The sequence below is a fragment of the Pantherophis guttatus genome, chromosome 2 (genome assembly GCF_059756535.1).
Source record: "Pantherophis guttatus breed Tessera chromosome 2, ASM5975653v1, whole genome shotgun sequence".
Classification (NCBI taxonomy): domain Eukaryota; kingdom Metazoa; phylum Chordata; class Lepidosauria; order Squamata; family Colubridae; genus Pantherophis; species Pantherophis guttatus.
Window position 1 is genome coordinate 40,023,356 of NC_142064.1, and position 20,509 is coordinate 40,043,864.

Below are 20,509 nucleotides of genomic sequence, written 5' to 3' on the forward strand. Positions count from 1 at the left end.
TTGTGACCCTGGCAACTGGGAGTTCTTATTAGCTTGAGAAAATGTTTATCTTTATATGCTTGGTTTTTTTTTTCTTTCTTTAATTTATATGTCGCCCTTCTCCGGAGACTCAGGGCGGCTTACAATGCGTTAAGCAATAGCCTTCATACTTTTTTACCATATATTCTAAATATCCTAAGCTGGAACATGACAAAAACACAAATTCTGTGGTAAACACTGTTGCATATTTCATACTGTCATTTCTTTGTATCCCCAGGTTTTTCTATCTATTTGCATTAATGCCAAGCTAGAGGTTCTAAAATTCCTTTAGTTTACTGAGAACATATGACACATCCATTAATATTCTTAATAGAATCTTATTTAGCAGTTCATTCACTATAGAGTGACAGTTGTGGATTGAATAAAATGATCTGTTCAGCAGTTCAATCATACCCAAGAAGAATTTTTATGTAAAGTCTTATATGAAGTCATTGATCAATTCCTTTCTGTAGACGTAAGGCTAATAAAAGCCCATTTGCTACAATTTATCTTTAATAAGAACCATATATTTGAAGCAAGGGATGATTTTATGTGTGGGCAAGTTCATTTTCAGGTTTTTGAATGAAACAATAAAAAGCTATCCATCTGGTTTAATTATGTCAGTGCCAGAACTTATTATTCACTTCCTCTTCATAAATGCTACTTAGATTTTAATTTCAGGTGTTCTGCATGAGGTACACTTGAAAATAAAAAATGCATTAGCAATTATTTCAGAGTGACCCATATTAAGAAAGGTCTGCAAAACAACTAAGAGAAATGCTTCTTATTACTTAACTTTAAACATTAAGTGAATTGTTATAAATAAAAGCTTTAGTATAGGTCTACCTTGTGTTCCAATTGCGCCCTTTCCTTGTACTGGAGGACTTTTAGATGGTCACCCATATCCTAGTCATCTCACAACTGGACTACAGGTAAATTCCCATTTAACAATTGCCTTGTTCAGTGACAATGTGAAGTTATGACAATGCTGAAAAAGTAACTATGGTATTGGGACTCACTTACAATCGTTGTAGTGACCAGCGGTCATTTGATCACCATTTGTGAGCTTCCCAGCTGGCTTCCAACAACAGAGTCAAGAGAGAAGTAGGCAATAAAATCACAAGTCACAGTCATGTGATGTCTCATTTAACAACCGTATTATTTAGCACTGAAATTGCAAATCCCAGTTGTGGTAATTAAACAAGGACTACATATCAGTGGTGAAATCTAAAATTCGTTACTACCGGTTCTGTGAGCATGGCTTTGTGGGAGGGGGGGGGAATAATGTGACTGGGTGGGTGTGGCCAATTTTTTTTTTTAACTTTTAAAACCATTTTTTCTACAACCTCTTCAGCGAAGAGGTTGTAAAAAAATGCTTTCAAAAGGCTCTGATGATCCCAGCTGAGTTGCCTGATCGGCAGAGGCTTTTTTTCTTTTAAAAGCCTCTGCTGATCAGGCAACTCAGCTTGGATCGTCAAGAATCCAATCCTGAAGAGGTTGTAGAAAAAATGCTATTAAAATTTTTTTTTTAAAAAAAGCCTCTGATGATTGTGCGGCTCAGCTGGGCATGGGGGGGCAGGGATTTTTGCTACCGGTTCTCTGAACCACCTGCCTCCATTGCTACCGGATCGGGCAATCCAGTCCGAACCGGGAGCATTTCACCCCTGCTATCTATATTGCAGTTTGTTCTATATGGGGCAGGTCTTGAACACCATGCAGAAGCTGCAGCTGATTCCAAATGCAGTGGGACAGGTAACACAGGTAGTCCTTGACTTACAACAGTTCATTTAGTGACCGTTCAAAGTTACAACAGTACTGGAAAAAGTTTTTTATGACAGTTTTTCACAGTTACAACTTTTGCAGCATCCCCATGATCATATGATCAAAATTCAGACTCTTGGCAACTGGTTCATGCTTATGACTGTTGCTGTGTACCAAGGTCATGTGACCCCATTTTATGACCTTCTGACAAACAAACTCAATGGGGAAGCCAGGTTCACTTAACAACTGGGTTACTAATTTATCAACTGCAGTGATTCGCTTAACAACTAACGCAAGAAAGGTTGTAAAAAAGAAAGGGGGCAAAACTCACTTAACAAATATATCACTTAACTACAGAAATTTTGGGCTCAGTTGGGGTTGTAAGTCAAGGACTACGTGTAATTGGCATTTTTCACTAACCAACATCTTATCGCTGCTTCCCAAACTGCAATGTTGCTAGCAGTCAATTCAAGGTACAATTCAAGGTATTCAAACTTGCCACAATTACAATTCTGAATTCCACAACAAAATATGATGGTGAATCCATAAGGACAGTCAAAGGGTGTGAATCCTACTTCTTTCCTACACTGCTGTTGCCACTTTCCTTCATTCTTCCATGGAACTGTTGAAATTAATTTAATATATTCTGACAGGCTGTCCTCCTGCTGTCCTAGAGGTGTTAAGTGAAGAAAGGGTTGTGTGAGAGGTCAAACATACATTTCTCTTTACATTCTTTTCTGATAAAATACCCGTGTTTCCCTGAAAATAAGACCCTATCTTATATTTTTTTGAACCCCGAAATAAGCACTTGGCCTTATTTTGGCGAAGGTCTTATTATTTTGGGGCACGTGGAACAAGATGGGGCTCCTCTTGCCGTCTTACCTAATTTCCAGCTCTGCATTTAAATATTGTTGGGGAGGGCTTATTTTTTTGGGCAGGCTTATTTTAGTACATGCACTCAAAAGTCCGATTGGGCTTATTATGAGGGGATGTCTTATTTTTGGGAAAACGATCTATCTATCTATCTATCTATCTATCTATCTATCTATCTATCTATCTATCTATCTATCTTCCCAGGTTGATCAGTTATACTGAATAAGGCAGGATCAGTTTAAGACAGCCAGATCTGGGCTACCAAAACCCCCCCAGACAAATCAGACTATTAAATGGTAGCAAGGTATCAGTTCTCTAAATCTCTTTATCGCCATCTAGTAGTCAGATGGAATTTTATGATCCAAGAGGCCTCTTAGGAATTTCTTCCCCCGGCCCCCTCTCCTTTGCTGAAACATTTGAAAGTGGATGTGTTCCCTGACAAAACCTTAAATGATCTGCCTTTTGTAGCAAACAGTGACTGGCCTGAATAAGCCAAAGTCACTGCTGTGAAATAGGTGGCTACGTAAATTGTTGAAATAATTGATTGAGAGATTGAATGCAATGTTTTGAATGTTTTCTCATACACACACACACACACACACTTGTCAATCCCCCAAATCATTACTGTCAAATATTAAGAGCTGCATATTTTAAAAAGCCATTGATTTGCTTTATGATTGTATGAATAAAATATTTATTTGCCTCTATTATTGTTAAAGAAATAAAGGCTGCTAGCAAACTAACGTCAAAACAACAAAGTATCTTTGGAAACCTTTCCTTCTTGCTGTCCACATGCATTTTCTACAAACCTGGCATTTTAAAGTGCAGCACATTTGTTCTATTAACTTCACATTCATTGGTTGCATACATTCTGGTCTGTTATGAGCAAAAGAACCTAAACCCTTATCCATTCTTTTCTTATTTACCTCATTTATTTTATATAACTATGTTGAAATTTGCTTTTAAGAGCTTACCGTCTCTGCGAAAGCATTGTTTTATTACTTGAAGGATCATAAACTCTCACTAGTAATTCAACTTTTGTTAGCCTCAGTTGCATCAGGATAATTGAAAGTCTAGTTGCTCCATGTTCTGGCTCATAACTCCCTCTTCTGCATACAGCTGCAAGTACTTTGATTTGGTTTCACAGGTATCATAAACTAAGCATCAAGCCTGCGGAAAAATCTAGAAAATTCAGTTGAAATGTGGTAGTCCCTTGCACAGTACTGAGAACAGCTGTTTTATTTCCCATCTTGAATATTAAAAACTGACTTCAAACTGGGCATGAAGATCTATATGAGGAAAGTATGCCAAATACATTTTTAAATCTATCCTACTGTTATAGAATTCCCATTCTTTTGAAACATTTACAGAGATTTTCAGTCTTGGAGTCTTAACTGTTTCTTCTTGGGTTTTGTTTGTTGATTTGATTCTAAAAGGTTTGCTTCCTCTTCCCATATGACCTTACCACTCCATTAAGGACATCTTCGATATCTTCCAGTATTGAAGTCCATCAAATGGCTATTTTGAACTAGAACCAGTGGTGGGTTGCCCCCAGGTTCGCACTGGTTCTATAGAACTAGTAGTAAAACCAGCGGGAGGCTCTGCCCACCAACGCCATCATCATCAAAACGCTTGATGATTTTCTGTATCCCTTTCTCACCTGGCATATTGTTAATTACTGTATTTTTCGGAATATAAGACACAAGTTTCCCCCCCCCCTAAAAGAGGCTGAAAATTTAGGTGTGTCTTATACTCCGAATGTAGCTTTTTCGAAGCTTTTTTTCAGCCCTAACGAAGCACTAGCGAGTGAAGCGATCTTTGCCTGCTTTTCTCATTGCTGCTCCCTCCGATGCTCAGCTGTGCTTTAGAAGCTTTTTTTCAGCCCTAATGAGGCGCTAGCGAGTGAAGTGATCTTCTGCTTGCTTTTCTCATTGCTTCTCTCTCCAAAGATCAGCTGTGCTTTAGAAACTGTTTTTTATCTCCAAGTAGGGTATAAAAAGCGTGCGTGTGCACTTAAAACCAGCGAACTAATGTGCTGAAGTTAACCAGACTAAGGACACTAGCCAGATGAACACCTGGTAAGCACATTTCCCCCTCCCCTATTTTCCTCCCCAAAAACTAAGCTGCGTCTTATACTCTGGTGCATCTTATCCTCCGAAAAATACGGTAAACAAGTATCTGGATTTAAGAAGCAAATGGAGTATTCTGTCTTAATCTTCTGCTTATATAATTACTTTTTAAGTAGGGTCTTTTTTGTTCTCATGGGCTTCCCACTAACTTTCATTTAAAATTTAATGAATGTCTGTTAGTATTCAGTGATAACTGGTCTAAACTACTTACTCTGCATTCAAGACAACTGTATTAAGAATATTTATATTTTTCCCTTTGGAATATTCTGATTTAATTATTCAGAATTCGTTCAGGGCCTCTTCTTATGTTGGGGAGCACATCTTCTAACAAGGACTACTTCCTGAATTCAAATCTCCAAGAACTTTCTCCTAAATATTTTAGTATTTTAAATATATGTGTTTCATGTTTTTTTATCTAACTTGTTACAGTTTTTAATGTAATGTAATGATAACAATGATGATTCAGAACTTCTTTATTGTGATTTTAATGCATATAAGCCATCTCCAAGGAAAACCTGATTTTGAAGAATGGTATAGCTACTTTTAAAAACTAACACCAGGCAAACAATCAGTCAGAAAATAATATCCTAATCAAGGAACTACCAAAGTGGAAATCATACCTCCACCAAAACTGGCAAGTAAAGCTACTGTATATAAATAAGGAGCAAACCCCACACTCATTCACAAATTATGATGTTACCTAGTTGGATAATGAACTAGTTGGATAATGTCTTCAAGCAAATAAACAAGCTCAGAAAGCATCAAGGACATTATACCTCATCTCAACCATGAGCTATAGATATTCTCTTTGTTAAAATTTATTTATTTATTTATTTATTTATTTATTTATTTATTTATTTATTTATTTATTTATTTAATATGCTGCACATCTGCCTGATAAGACGACTCTGGATAGCTTACAAATCATTAAAAAATTAATAGAAAAACAATTAAAATATATGTAAGAATCTGGAACCAAGGTGAAGGAAGGCACTGGAATGAGATCTTCTTATCCTGTCAATCATCTCCAATGGTGAGCACCGTCCCTTAATAAAATAAAATGCAGTAGTCGTGAAAAAACTATTGTCAACTTTTTTTCTGTGCCCAGCATAAAAAGTTTTGATGCACTAATGTTCTTTACAATATATCATCAAGAAGCAGACGTTAGAAAGGGAACAATATGCCTTACTACCATAGCTTTAATTGGTCATCTTTGGCCGTAGCAAACTTGAGATATTTGGACTGGATTAGGGTAAAACTCTACAATCTCCTTTCTACTAGGGCTCCACTTGGATCTATAATATTCTTCTCTGCTTAAAAATTAGCATCTCCCCTCAGTCAATCTCAGATCCTGACGGTGACATGGTAATGCCCATGTTGACCACAGTATCAAAGAGATTTACCATGGTTGCCTTCTGGGATGGTTTGGCTTCATGTTCTACTGTATTGCCCTGAATTTTCTGATAATGTCTCACCCAAGTATTAACCAAGGTTGACCCTCTTAACATCTCTGAAATCAGCTAAAGTCAGGTGGTGCCACCTTCTATTGACATTCTCTCTGGTATAGTAAAAGTCTTGAAAATAGCATTCATTTAAAAAAATTTAAACTAAATTACTGTTCAAGATGAAGCGATAGTACATGTAATCAACATTTGAAAAAATTGTGTTTATGGACTTAGCCTCCAATAACTAGTTTCTAATCATAGCCAGCCTCAAGGACATTTTGAGATACTATGGAGAAATGCACTAATTATGGTCAGTAATTGATTAATTCTATTACTTTTAGGACCATAGTGCTTAAAACCATTAAATCCAAAGTAAAATACAGTGTTAAATGAAATTCCTTTTCAGTACATGTTTGAAATGTACTGCTAAAGAATGATATACTGTCCTGTATGTAAGCTGTTAAAGATCCTAAGTACTGGGATAAGTGACTCATAGATACAAATGTGCTAAGAAGAAAATCTTTAGATGTTTAAATACTTCCCTTTAGTGAAAAAATATGTTCAGATCAGCACTCCAAGTAGTCAGCATATAATGCGTATTGGGAAGAACTATTGAACTGTTTTTTGTTTTGTTTTTTTTGAGGCACAAATCACACCTTTAAAGTCCTTGGGTGAAAACATTCTGAATGTGCAGTTGGTAGATCTAATAAGGCTTTGAAATCATTCAACTTTCTTGAATTTTTTTCACTAACACTTATCACAGAAGAGGTGTTTTTTTTTAAGAGCCAGGCTATGTATGGACCAACAGAATGAACTGGCATATATATTCTGAACACAGCATCTCACTTTGGGCTCAGGAAACATTATTATGGTTGGTTGCAGTCAACCACATTATTATTGGTTAATCTTTAGTGAGATTCACAGCCTTTGAGGCTGGTTAATAGCTCAGCAGCTCGAGTCCTAACCAAGGACCTAGGAACTGTTAAGGTATCATCAGAGGATGTAAGCTGTTCCGAGTAAGGTGGTTTTTTGTAGAGTCAACAAGCCGGGCTGGCTTAATTTCTTTTTAAGGGTTTTATTAATTGTTCTGTTTTGCTGATCGTTTTTAATTAACGGGGCCAAATCTATATATATTTTTAAATGTGTTTTAATATTTGTATCTGGTGTTTTTATCTGGCTGTTCACCGCCCTGAGTCCTCAGGGAGAAGGGCGGTATACAAATTCAAAAATAAATAAATAAATAAATAAATAGAGTCAAAATGTTCAAGTCCGGTAAATTTAGAATTTCTAAATAATGGGGTAGCCCTTTGGGTATTGCCCCAAGGGCTCCAATTACAATCGGGACAACACACGATTTCTTTTTCCACAGTTGCTCAACTTCAATTTGCAAGTCCCGGTACTTTGTGATTTTTTTCTTGCTGCTTATCTTCAATCTGTGCATCACCAGGTATTGCAATGTCAATGAAACATACTTTTTTCTTTTCAACTATTGTTATGTCAGGTGTGTTGTGGACCAAGTGCCTGTCAGTCTGAATCCTGAAGTCCCACAAGATCTTGAGTTTCTCATTCTCTAAAACTTTCTCAACCTGATGTTCCCAGTGGTTTTTGCTATACTCAGATCCAAACTTCTGGCACAATTTCCAGTGGATGATCTTAGCAACGCGATCATGGCATTGTAGGTGGTCAGTTTGTGAAATTTTGCTGCACCTACTGATCAGGTGGTCAACTGTCTCATCTTTCTCATTACAGAGGCGACATTTGCTGTTGGTGGTAACATGTTGAATTTTTGCCTTCATGCAGTTTGTGGCTAGGGCTTGTTCTTGAGCTGCCAAAATAAAGCTTTCTGTTTCTTTTTTCAGTACTCCTGATCTTAACTAGTCCCAAGTTAGTTTCTAGTCATTATTATGGTTGGTTGCAGTCAACCACATAATAGTAATAGTAATAATAATAATAATAATAATAATAATAATAATAATAATAATAATTATTATTATTATTATTATTATTATTATTATTATTATTATTATTATTATTATCTCTTTTATTCATTAAACATGAAACTCAGTCAACTGAACACTTAATGTGTCACAAATACAATTGACTGGTGCTAATGGTTGATACGGGTTGCTGCCAGCATCCTAGGTATTAACCAAGTATCTTCTTAAATATATGATGTTCCAAGTAGCACAGTTTTTTGCTCGGTAGCCCATGTTTTGCACTTTTGTCCCAGTCGCTTTACAGTTGCATGCTCTGGTTCCCCAGCAGTAGCAACTGAGCCCTGTAGCCCATTTTTCAGCAGATGCCCAGGAGCCACAGTATCTGACACAGTCTTTGTTGACCCAGGCGACGACCGATCCGGTAGGGAATTTTGTTGATTTCTTCTCATCATTGATAATGGTAGGTGCCTGGGTTGGTTCACGGTGGCTAAGCCACTACCGATCCAAAGACTGGCATTCCCATAACCATAGGGACTGCACCTGATAGCCGTCCAGGCCCAGTCACAGGTTGTTGTTATGATGATGATGATATTGATGATGATGATGATGATGATGATGATGATGATGATGATGATAATGATGATGATGATGATGATGATAATGTTGTTGTTTGCCTAGTCTGCCAAATGTTTAGACTAGATTTGGCATTTTTATTCACCTATCAAGTCCTTCCCAAGGAGCTGACATAGGGAGATGTTGTTGTTTAATAGTATTAAAGGTATATACTTTTTCTGGCTGCAAGTAACTTTTGGGCACACATGGGCATATCTGCACTTATCAATCAATCTGATAAAGAAAATGAGTGTTAGCAATTCTATCAGAAAACATATTTCTGAGAATTATGTGTGAGTAAAATGCTTTTGCTTTAAATTCCAAAGTGAGCAAGCATCCATCCATCCATCTGTCTGTCTACCTCCTGACTGTTATGGTACAATCATCTTTTTTTAGCACTCTTCAATCTCCTTAGTTTTCTGCACTTTACTCTAAGCACATCACCAGGAAAGACAAGATAAGAAAACTCCTTTCCATGGATTTTTCAGTAATAGTACTCTGGTCCTTCCTTAGTGGTGATCTTTTCCTTGAGAAATTGTTGATTTGCAAAAATTCATAGAAATTATCAAATCAGTTTTCCTGCCCACAAACCTTGTAGAGAATTTCAAGAGGACAGGAGATGGTTTATAATTATGGCAATATATAAATACAAGCAAATAAATAAAATGCCTAACTCATCTCCAATTGGTAAATTATTGCCGTGTTCTTTAAACAAATTAAGTCAGTAAGCCCTTTTGATGTAGTGGTGAAGATGATGGCCTAGAAACCAGGAGACTGTGAGTTTTAATCCTGCCTTAGGCATAAAACCCAATAGGGTGACTTTGGGCCAGTCATTCTCTTTCAACAGGGTTGTTGTGGGGAAAAAGAAATTATGTATGTTTGCCACCTTGAATTACTTATAAAGGTGGAATAAAAATAAAATAAGTAAATAAGTCAGAACAGGACTGGATTCTAAAGTGACTTGAATCAAATTAGATTATTTTGCTAAAACATTGATTCAGAATATTCTCATGTATGCACTACTGTTTATACCCTCCTAATAACTTTCCAGCATAATGCTATATTTTGATCTGATTTTAGTGTTCCATATCCTATGCTAAGTGCTTATCCTTGTATTATAATTCCTGGTAGTGACTGAGCAACTGTTTAAACAATCAGATATTATCATGCTAAACTGCAGACATGTTTGAAAACTACTTTTCATACTTATTTCATCGTAACCTTAAACTCATAAATAATCTCCATAGGAAAATCACAAAGTTCCTACAAATTTTATGCTCCTTTTGAAATCTATATAACACTTCCAAAACAGACGATTGTTAAAGGGCATGCCTAAAATAGGCACATCTTATTAAACAAGAAGATGAAATATTAAAACTTTGGACTTAATAACTAATACTTCAATATCTTTAAAAGAAAGTAGCTTTTTTAAACTCCCTTATCTTTAACCAGCCATAAAGACCTTCCAGAATTCTACACCATGCTGTGGAAATTAAGAGAAACAAGGACATCTCTCAAGAATTTATGCTGTGAATTTTATAAATAAGTTTCTATCTAAGAAAACATAGACAGAACAGATTAGGACTGCCTGGGTAGTTTTGAAAATATTATTTGGGTCATTGTGCATTAAATTGGAATTAAAAATACCTTAGAACATTTGATTATATATGAGACTTCAGTAGCATACAAAAAATAATGTTATTTAGGTATAGATATCCAACAGGTGTAATCTTTGGCATTACTTGTTCCATGAATAACTTATTGTTCCACTCAGTTCCATGTTTCCATTCTTGTCATTTTGTTCTTCTTCTACAAGTTTGCTACCAGGAAGATTATATTTGGTTGTAAAACTCCAGAAGAATACTAAATGACAACAAAGACGTACAGAAATTATTATTCCTTTGTTGTCCTTTAATAATTGTCCAGATTATTACAGTCTGTATGTAGTAGGCCTAATTTCTTTTATTGCAAAACTTTAGTCCAAGAACAGTTATCCTACACAACTGGTTTGGGGCATGTATCTATTAAATTGAATGTCACTTTTTAAAGACCTTGTTCATACTATAAAATATTCAGGAAGGATGATATGAACTATAATTTCCTCTATGGCTCAGAACAGAGAGTAGAATCTGATGAATTTAAAAGCATTCAATTTTACATTTTACTGAGAAAAGTGCTATAGTTAATTTAAAATATTCTATTTTTACAACTTGAATTTATTATTGAAGTATAGGGGTTGGGTGTAACAACTATTTTATATTCTGGTAAAGTTGATGATGGTCGTTACCAAGTATAATGGGATTACTTATTCTATCTTCATTTTAGGTCATTCTCTAGAGAGAATGAAATGAAATTTAATCGAAATACATTTCCATGATATCTAATGTCATCTTAAAAGAGAGTAATAATTTATAAGCACTACTTAATTCAAAAATTCTGGCTGTGAACCTATTTATATGTACCTAGCAGTAAGGCATAATCATTCAATAACGATTCATTCATTATGTCAAGCTTCAGTTTAACTATGGTTTATTTAATAACTCATAACTTGCTGAATCAGTTCAGCGTGTTAAAGTAACATTTGTTTCACCATAGTTTATTCAATAAAACACATTTGGCTGGGTTTGAAAAACATATTGAGCAAAAATTATAGATTATACACTATAACAGCTCATCTACACAACTTAAACCCCAAACAAACAAACAAACACATTCTAATGTACATTAGATATCAGCCAGCCCTTGGATGGGTTGAGTAAAAATCTGAAGCTAGATTTTCCAGTCCTTACTTTTAATTGCTTAATTTGGACACCTTTTTATTAACTTGCTAATCACCCAGGACAAGCATTCAGTATCTACACTGTGAGTATTAAATGACAGACCTTTATCTGTTCTTACCTTGAAGAGGTTCAGTGTTGTTTTGAGATTAATCTTCTGCTATCTCCTGTCTTGTTCTTTGAGAAACAGCAAAAAGAGTTTTATTTGTGTATATATTAAGATGCATTTTATCACAATTTATATTTTATGCATGTATTAATTACTGCAATATTGTTACTTGTTCTGAAATGTTGCATGGTTTGCCATTTTTTTTCCATTTGTAAACTGCTGTGGGTTTTTAAAAATATAGAGAAAGGAAAAAATGAGTTAAAGTCTTGTGAATTAATTAGCCTTAGTAGGATGAATTTTAAAGGTATCTCTTTGCTTTGTGGTTATCCAAAGTCAGGGGTGTCAAACTTGTGGCATTACGTGTTGTATTGCAAATTTTTCCCCTTTGTTAAACTGGGGGTGGGGATGGCCAGTGTGTGACGCATCTGGCCTGCAGGCCGCAAGTTTGACACCCCTATCCAAACTGTATGAGGAAGAAAATCTGTGGATCTATGGGTATGTCAAATAAGTCAAGATAAGGTCATTATCAAAAGTGCTACCCTTTTAAAGGGGCAGTTACCATCTTGACTTATTTGATCTCATTGAGATGCCTGTAAATTACTTATGATAAATTTTAGGTACCATACCATCATTTGGCTCCATGAATGACTATCTCTATTCCTACTACAACTGAGCTGAAAAGCATTCTGCTATTATTGTATTGAATTATTACTGAACAAATGAAAATAAAAAAATATAATAACATTGACTGCTGAATAAATGATTCATGTTTTCAACAGGTAAAACAGTTATGATTGTATGGTATCTCATGCTTTCTATACTTTTATAGTTTTTCCAAGATATGAATGAGATTTTGCAAATAAACAACCTGTCTTCAAGTAGAAATATACAACATTAATACATTTTCAGACTCTGTTGTCTGTAGAGTTTTATAATACACAAATGAAAGTATAGGAAGCAGCCAGGCCTGAAATTGATGGCTTTACCGTATTAGCATAACTGAAAGCTATTGTCAACACAGATACAAACAAGGAATCTATTGTCATAGGTCCAGCTTACCAAAATAAGTTGTATAAAATGAGCACATAAAAATGTCTACACCTACTTGCATGCCAAGCTACTATGCTGCTGTTAGAGCCAAGGACAATAAATTAACATAAAACCACACATATCTCATTTTAATGGTTTAATATTTTAAGTAGGTTCTGCATTGCTCACATTACCTAGTAATTTATACTGGAGGTAAATAGAATGTTTTTATTTATAATTTAAATTCAGTGCATTAAATGCACTGGGTGACATTTTAATAGGCGCTTTGATCACCTAGGTCGTTACTAGCAGAAGCCATTTTGCATTTAGTCAGAGTGTTTCCAAAAACATTTGTAATGCTGAGATCAATGCTCCAAGTGACTTGTATCTTTTGGTTTTCATGGAGGCAGGGGTAGCAAAAAGCAAACTTCCTAGGAAAACATAAAATCTAATCTAAAGGAGAATGGGTACCGTATTTTTCGGACTATAAGACGCACCAGAGTATAAGACGGACCTACCTTTTTTGGTGAGGAAAAGAAGAAAAAAGAAATCTCCCTCTGCCTCTGCCTCTGAGCAATTTTGCCTTGTTGCAGCAAACAGCAAACAACCTGCTTTACTTTCATTTTCATTTTTAGCATAGCTTGATTAGCACAAGGAGGAAAAAAATCTTTTCCAGCAATTTACCTCTTTGCAGCAAGCAGCAGAGCCCTGCGCAAAACAGCTGAGAGCAAATCAGCTGAGAGTCGGGAGGCCGATCCAATCAACTTGTGCTAATTAGGCTGTGCTGAAGCTGAAAGGAGCTGTTTTTTCTTGCTGTTTGCTTGCAAGGAGGTAACTGCTGTGAGGCAGAGGCCAAAGGGTGGGGGCCAGTGGGTGGGCGGGGCTACATTCGGTGTATAAGACGCACCTAAATTTTCACCCACTTTTGGGGGTGGGAAAGGTACGTCTTATATATTCCGAAAAATACGGTAGTTCAGCTCTATGAAACCTTATTTTGACATCTTAATTCTAAATTCTAGCTTCTGATTATGATTAAGTTGGTTTTTTGTCCCAAACCATTTTGGTCACAGATACAAGAAATACTGCACTATTTGCTTAAAGGAGCACTCTATTAGAAAATTGCAGTTGCCTTCGCGCAATGTTGGAAAAGCTCAAATATATCCTCTGAAGATTTAATAATTAAAAAGATAATGGATTGCGCCGAGATGGACAAAATGACACTTGAATTGAAAGGATTGATGGACTCGGATTTTTATGTAATAGGGGAGAAATGGTATAATTGGATCGAAAATAGAAAAATAAATAAATAATAGAATGTAGATTTAGTAAAAATATATAGAGTATAGGTGAATACTAGTGTGATGATATGTAAATGGTCACAATCATGCACAAGAGTTGAATAATGATTGTTTAATTGTAAAAATTAAATAAAACAAACTAAAAAAAAAGAAAATTGCAGTTAACTATAATAATATTAAAACCTGAGGATTGTTGAATAATCATTTGTCTGAAGTGGTGTAGGGTTTCCTGCCTAGACAGGGGATTGGACTAGAAGACCTCCAACGTCCCTTCCAACTCTGTTATTCTATTTCTATTTCTATTTCTATTTCTATTTCTATGTAAGGATTAAGCTGCTCCTTAGTACAAGATTAAACCAGACCGTTCCAGGGAGGTAAGGTAACCTGAAGAAGGCCCTACAAAAGCAGAACCATTTACTGTGGCAAAACTAAGGAACTGGTAAGAAGAATGGTTCCTTGGAACCTCTCTGAGTAAGGACAAGATGGAAGATCACCCGTATGTGTCCCAGATGGCTCTCAAGAAGATAAAAAGATAGCAGGACAGCAGTTTTCTATGGTTTGACTGCTGGGAAATGATTGGGATTAGCCATCTTGCTTGCAACCATGCAAAGACTTATACACGATACTAAATTCACAAATCTCACTTTCTAAGCACTTTTGGAAATTGGTTGTTAATTCTAAGCTTTTAGAGATCTTCCAAATGACAAGTTTGAAATGCCAGCTGAGTCTGTCTTTCACCTTGAATAAAAGAAAACTTTTTTAAAAAAATTATAAATTTAAGAATTTAAAGAATCTTAAATAAGCAGCAAAAATCTAAATTATATTTTGAATTTAAAATGTTATAAAAGGACTAACAATGTTGGTATGAATAGACAAACGAATGTCAGATACAGAACACCTTTTATCTGGCAAGATAAAATAGATTGGGGGAAAAGGCTTGTTAAAGATTTGAAGAACTCCGTGCAATGGGACAATGAAGACAAATCAAATCCTCTGATAATATTTTATTTATTTATTTATTTATTTTTATTTTTATTTATTTTGTCAAGCATATATAAGATTACAGATAAAAGTATAAACATGATTAGGGATACATGAGATGGTTACAAATAAAAGGGGGACTTTAGGACAAGGACGGTAGGCACATTGGTGCGCTTATGCACGCCTATTACAGACCTCTTAGGAATGGGATTGAGGAATATTTAAATGAACTAATGATTGTCACCTTCACTGATCTTTACCATCTTCTTCCACTGCTGACAAGCACCCTCAGCCTAGCTCTTCACAAGGCAGCTGTTGGCTATGTGAGGCATTAGTCAGCTGGAGATGACAGGCACTGGAATGAAGGACAGCCAAAAGAAAAGACATTGAGGAGATAGCTAAGTGTGTGTGTGGGGGGGGGGAATCATCCAGTCCTACATCCAGACCTACCCTATTGCTTTTGCAGTGCCATTTATTTTCCTGTTGGATCCGATGTGTAAAAGGGTGGGGGGACGGGAAACAGAAGAATCAGTTGCATATTGTAGATCAGGGCTGTCAAACTCAAGGCCCGGGGCCCAGATCCGGCCCACTGATAAACAGATTCTATAATCTTTTTATGATTGACTATCCTTCTTCTTGAAGCTTACTATTTATTATATTTGTTCAAACCCCCAAGGTTTCTGCCTCTGAATTTTACTGTACTGTACCTTTTAATAGTCATTTAAATGTCTACTCTACCTTTCAATAGTCATACTTACTGGGAAAGGTGCAGACAGAAAAAGCACTTAATGGAAAGTAAGCATAAAATTCCTGAGATGAAAAGGATTCTGCTTCAGACATGCAGTATGAGTTTTAATTATGGTGAAGAATATCAGTAGTAATAACTGAAATAAATGTCAGAATCCTATTAGGAATCAGAACCTTTATATTTCACAGTTGCTTCACTCTGTTCCTTTCTTTTGTTCATATCTTTGACTGCCTTCAAAGCCACAAAATGGAGCAGCAAGTCACAGTTTCTGGGCCACAAAGATGGAAGAGGAAGAGGAGGTTACATTTATACTTAGAAATAAAAAGAATAGTTTTCAAATGTCCAAGCAGAATTCTGCTCTTTCCACTCAATATAACTAACAGCATTACTATTTTTAATTTTCTTCAAAGTAACCATATCCCGTATTTGCACCTGGTTTACTTTCTTTTCGCAAAGTGTCTCATGACATTTATAATAGCAAGCTAATTACATGTATGGATACAAAGCTATGTTTTCTGTTTTAATGTTGTAAATACCAAGTCTGAATTGAGGTAGGAAATAAATATAATAAATACATAAATTACTGTTAGCTGGATTCTAGTATTCTAAGCATGTTTCTTGAAAATTCTATATCCTGCTAAGGGATGACAAACAATGAATAATATGTTGCATAAGCCTGGCTCCTCTTCAATTTTTTTTATTAACAATTTGGATAATGAACAGAGTGCTTATTAAATTTAATTTACAGAGGATACAAAATTGATATAATAGTTAATATGTTAACAAACAGACACAATTCAAAATAATCTTTAAAGGTTAGAGAAATAGATTGAAAATAACAGAATGAAATATAGTAGAGATCATGGTAGAGTTTTTTTCCAAATCAAAAATCAAATGAATAGGAATGGGACAAGATACCCCTGAATTGATGATAGAATGCGTGAAAAGGATCATGAAATTATTGTTGTTTGAAAGCTAACTGTAAGTTAATGAATATGAACAGTTGCTAAAAATATAAACAGGTTGCAATAATATTATTTATATTTATTTTTAAAAATTAAAACCACCCAATAGCTGAAGTTTGCTGAATAATTTACAATGCAAAATTATTTTGCCAAAACATGGCATGATATTGTATTTATTCCATAATGGTTCACATTCCTGTTTTAAGGGAAACTAAGATAATCTAAGGAGTAGAAACAAAGTCCTACAAAGAAATATTGAAGGAATGTGTAAGTTTAACTTGAAGAAAGAAGACTAAAATGCTTTTTAAAGAGGCAACTGGACTTTGTTTTTCCTTGAAGATGTTTCACTTCTCATCCAAGAAGCTTCTTCAGTTCTGACTCAATCTTTAAGGGAAAAACAAAAGAAGTCCAGTTGCCTCTTGAAAAAGCACCCTCGAGACAACCATGACCGGGAGAATGTCCACAGACACCTAAAATTATCAGTAACCAAAGTGGCCTAGGCAGTCTTGTTCACAATTTTTAAAAAAAGATAAGGAGGAAAAAATGCTTAAATATTTATCAAATAGCTTTAAGTAGTCTCCCAGTTTGTAGCCACACAATATTATCACAAGACTATTTTCAGTTTGAACAGTGCTTTTGAATCCCAGGTGCCAAAAGATTGTCAGCAATTCACTGGAAAAATTATAGGATTTGTTTCTGGGAAGCAGCAAAAGAAATTGGTTGCCTGATATTTAAACTATTTTGCTCTTATTGATCAGACAAAAAGATTTTCTTAGCTGCTGTCTCAAGATAAGACCAAAAGGACAATCTATGCAGAAAGAAAGCAAACTACACTGAAACAAAGGGCAGGGTTGAAGCACAAGATTATTTTCAGCAGAAAAAAACCAGAAGGGAACAGAATGACAGGATTACCACGCAGCTTCTGAAAGACTAGTAGTATTACTGAAGATCTGTTGTTTCTGTAGTGAATGAAAGAGAGAGGGAGGAACCCAAAGTGTCAGTAAAAATGTTTTAATCTGCCTGAAGCATTTCATAAAATGTATTTCTCTTTCAAGGGCACTTTTGGAATGTCTTTGAAGTAATTGATTGCCATATTAGGCAGTCACAGATGTTCCAGAATTGCCAGTGAACATCACACACATATGCAAAAGGTTTGGACAATAGCATGTCTATTTTGCTTCTTCTTTTTCTTTCTTTCTTTTTTTTTCTTTTTTGGATGTACAGAAACACTGCAGATACCCCGGCAGTTTATCTGCAAGCACTTAGAAAAATAATACCATTACTAGAATCTAGTACTGGTGTGTCAAGGCTAACATTTTGTGTAAGAAACTGATTTACAAAAGGTAAACAAATGGAATGCTGTAGATCAGTGGTGGAATTCACTTTTTTTTTTTTAATACTTTATTGAGTTTTCCAATTTTTTTTAAAAAGACAATGTACAATCACAATCTTGATCCGAGGTGCAGTGTTTACACATTTCATAGATCAAACATTAGGCAAATTCCATCCATGGCTATACAATATACAGTTCTATACAATTCTCTACATTTCTATACAATTGAGTCCATTTCGGGTGTCTAACAAATCATAGCCTATTATCCTATTTTTATCCTATTCTTTAACCAGTTATACCAAATTCCCCATACTTCGTAGTACTTAGAGTTCTCTTCATTTTTTAGCTCGCTCATCAATTTAGCCATCTCTGCGCACTCTAGAATTTTATTTATTAATATTTCTTCAGAGGGGGTAGAGTTGGATTTCCAGAGTTTCGCAAAGGCTAATCTAGCCGCAGTAATAATTTGAATTGCCAGTTGGGTTTTATTGTTGTCGAGACCATCTTCAATCATACCTAAGAGGAAGGATTCCGGGGCCAGGGCTATCTCCTGTCCCGTTATTTCCGAGAGCCAGAGTCGAATCTTTAACCAAAACTTTTTGGTCTTAGGGCAAGTCCACCACAGATGATAAAAGGTGCCGACCGTCTTTCCACATTTCCAACATAAAGCAGAAGAATTTGGAAATATTTTGGCCAGCCTGTCCGGGGCTAGGTACCACCTATGGAACATTTTGTAGTGATTTTCCCTGAATGTTACCGATTTCGTTATTTTGAAATTTCTGTTCCAAGCTATCTCCCAGTCATTGAAATTAAGGCCATATCCTAAGTTTTTCTCCCAAATGCTTAGCTGATTTTTAGCTATCGTCTCGGCTCTATCCTCATCTAATATAAAGTTATAGATTTTTGATAACATTTTCTTATCCGGTCCCCAAATAATTTTGTCAAAATATCCATATTTCATTTCAATACCACATTTATCTCTATCTTCTTGAAATCTAGACTTAATCTGGAGATATTTCCACCAGTCCAAAATAAACCCCTGGTCCCTCAATACTTCCAAGGGTTTGAGCTTCCCTTCTTCATCCAGGATATCCTTATATGTGCCCATTTTATAGTTCCCTCTTCTATTTGGGGCCACTAGAGCATCCATAATTGACAACCAGCTAGGAATCTTGGTATATATCTTCTGTCTAATTTCCAGCCACGTACGAATCAGTGTCTCTCTAATTTTATGTTTATAGAAATGAGTTTTCCTCCTATCCTTTGTATCCCAGAGGTAAGCGTGCCATCCTTCAAGGAGATCGTGTCCTTCTAGTGTCAAAATTCTATCTTCTTGTAATTTGATCCACTCCTTTATCCAAATTATTTTTGCCGCCTTTTGATATAATTCCCAGTCAGGGAGCCCGAACCCTCCCAAATTTCTTTTCCCTTGAAGTGTCTTGAGAGAAATCCTCGATTTCTTGCCCTCCCACAAAAAATTCCTGATATGTTTATTCAAATCCAAAAAGAATTTTTTATCTAGTGATATCGGTATATTTTGAAATAGAAATAGAAATTTCGGTAAAATATTCATTTTGATCGCCGCAATTTTACCAGTCAGGGACAATTTAAGCCTCCTCCACCTATCGAGGTCTTGATTAGTTTTCTGCAATAAGGGAATATAGTTATCCTCTTTTAATGAAGAAAGTCTTGCCGTAATCCATATTCCCAGGTATTTTATCTTCTTAACTACCTGGAGGCCTAATAAATCTTCTAATTCTTTCGTTTGTAGATTTGTCATATTTTTCACAATTATTTTAGTTTTGTTCTTATTAAGTTTAAGGCCTTTTAAGGAATTCACATTTTTTTACTATTGGTTCTGTGGACGTGGCTTGGTGGGCGTGGTGGGCATGGCTTGGTTGGCATGGCAGGGGAAGGATACTGCAAAATCTCCATTCCCACCCCACTCCAGGGGAAGGATACTGCAAAATCTCCATTTCCACCCCACGCCAGGGGAAGGATACTGCAAAATCTCCATTCTCTCCCCACTCTGGGGCCAGCCAGAGGTAGTATTTGCCGATTCTCCAAACTACTCAAAATTTCCGCTACTGGTTCTCCAGAACCTGTCAGAACCTGCTGAATTTCATCCCTGCTGTAGATGCAACATATCTTGGCAAGGTCTTTTATACTCTTGTTGGCAAGGTAAATGAACATGGATTAGATAGTACTGTTGTTTAATGGGCTGAAACAGTCACTGTAATTGGCTGAGTCAATGGATTCCAAAGGTGCTTCTCAATGGTTTTACATTATCTAAAAGCATCAGGTAGAATTTTCTAGGATTCCATACAATATTTTTATAAATGAATGCAGGATAGAATGGAAGGATGTGTATCCAATTTGTAGATAACACCAGCCTAGGAGAATTTGTTAATATTTTAGAAGACATCACATTTCAAACGGAGTTCTCCAAATTTAAGAATCCAGTTATAATCAATTATGCCTTAAAATGTGTGTG

At 35.7% G+C, this 20,509-nt stretch overlaps 2 long non-coding RNA genes across 5 annotated transcripts in view; one reads left to right on the top strand and one right to left on the bottom strand.

Moving 5' to 3' along the window:
• Nucleotides 1-20,509, top strand: part of LOC132711497 (uncharacterized) — a 59,738-nt gene that overhangs the window by 2,131 nt on the left and 37,098 nt on the right. The window lies entirely within an intron of this gene.
• Nucleotides 11,675-20,509, bottom strand: part of LOC148115086 (uncharacterized) — a 93,389-nt gene continuing 84,554 nt past the window's right edge. Inside the window, exon 3 of the long non-coding RNA XR_015732120.1 lies at nucleotides 11,675-11,729. This is a non-coding gene — a long non-coding RNA (uncharacterized LOC148115086). The remainder of the gene's footprint in view (nucleotides 11,730-20,509) is intronic.